At 43.8% G+C, this 1,552-nt stretch overlaps 1 pseudogene; it reads left to right on the top strand.

The window, feature by feature from the left end:
• LOC114797527 (uncharacterized) lies at window positions 1-137 on the top strand (annotated as a pseudogene).
• Window positions 138-1,552: the final 1,415 nt, after the last annotated feature.

The raw sequence follows: 1,552 nt of genomic DNA, 5'->3' as shown, positions 1-1,552 counted from the left end.
ATACTTACCTGGCAGGATGATTACCATGATCAAGAAGGCGGATCACCCAGGGTGAGGCTCAGCCATTGCACTCTGCGAATTTCCCAAATGTGGGAATCATTTCTGGTTGTGGGGGACTGCATTCGTGCTCTCCCCTGATTTGGGGCAGTGGTTAAGGAAGCGGCCCCGTAATCAGAAGGTTGCCGGTTCGAATCCCGATCCTCGAAGGTGCCACTGAGCAAAGCACCGTCCACACACGCTGCTCCCTGGGCACCTGTCATGGCTGCCCACTGCTCATTAAGGGTGATGGTTAAATACAGAGGACACATTTTGTTGTGTCACCGTGTGCAGTGCTGTGTATCACAATGACAATCACTTCTCTTCATTATTAAAACTTGCATTATACACTATAATATACACAGCCTTTGATAATGTGTGTTATAGCAGGTCTTCTGAGCAACGTCAAAATGTAGAATAATTGATCTAATTAACATATTTTAATGTTAAGATGCCGGTACCATATTTCAACATTTAGGATCCCTGCCGCTCTCAACCTCCTGCAAAACGAATCAGCAGAGGCCGCCTACCGCTCAATACGAATCGACTTATCAGCTGTAAATAAACGTAAAGCTGCTGCTAATTACTACGCCAGGAGCCTCTGAGGAGGGCCTGAATACGCAAGATCTGCCGGAGAACAGCGAGCGGATTTATCTCATATGGACAATCGTTAACTCCTACATAAGTCGTTAGCACCATCAGTTCCATGCCATTCAATTTCTTATCATAAATGCTGTGTTGTGAGTCAATTACAGGTCAGCCCTACTTCGGTGTAAAGGACGGGTCAGGTGAACTGGGCAGTGTTGCCAGATCCTAAATGTCGACGCATCAGAGGCAACCAATCAGCTTCCTCGCTGGTGACAGCGTATCCGCTCAACCCACAATAAACCTGAACGTGTTCAGAAAAATTGCACATTTTTGTTTGAATGACTGATGTTCTTCCACAAGGATCTACCTGTGATCTATCTGTGCATATGCCTGGAAATATATCATTTAAAGCACTTTGAATTATTATTAACATTAATTTTTTTATATTAATCGTGTACAATATAGATTGCATTTGTTCTCTTAGAGTAGCTATTCACAGGATTAGTGCATTATAACCTCAGGTCTGGAGTAGCCTAGAGGTCAAATGTCAACCAGATTTATGCAAAGTCAATGCTGGCAAACTACACTTTTGCAAATTCTGGTTGTTCCCGCATTAACATACCTACCCCAGAATCCTCTAGCTGGGGGCTGAAATGCATTTTATTTACCGATTTTTAAGCTCACGGTGCAGTGAGCTCTGAAACGGCCCGTCAGTAGTAACTTTTACAGCCCTTTTAATTGAGGATATAAGTCAAGCACCTGATGGAGGAAAATCATTAGGTCTGATCGAGGAGCCCCGGGCACTGAGCAGTGAAACACATAAACAGATAGAATAAGGGCCATGTGGGACTCATAAAGCCCTTTTTCCCTTTCGGTGTGAGTCATTTACTTTCCACAATCAGCAACGAATCAAAACTGCAGCAAAAAT

This window comes from Denticeps clupeoides, chromosome 9, assembly GCF_900700375.1.
Source record: "Denticeps clupeoides chromosome 9, fDenClu1.1, whole genome shotgun sequence".
Lineage (NCBI taxonomy): Eukaryota > Metazoa > Chordata > Actinopteri > Clupeiformes > Denticipitidae > Denticeps > Denticeps clupeoides.
Note: the sequence above shows the minus strand (reverse complement) of the source record. Positions and strands in the feature narration are given on the sequence as shown.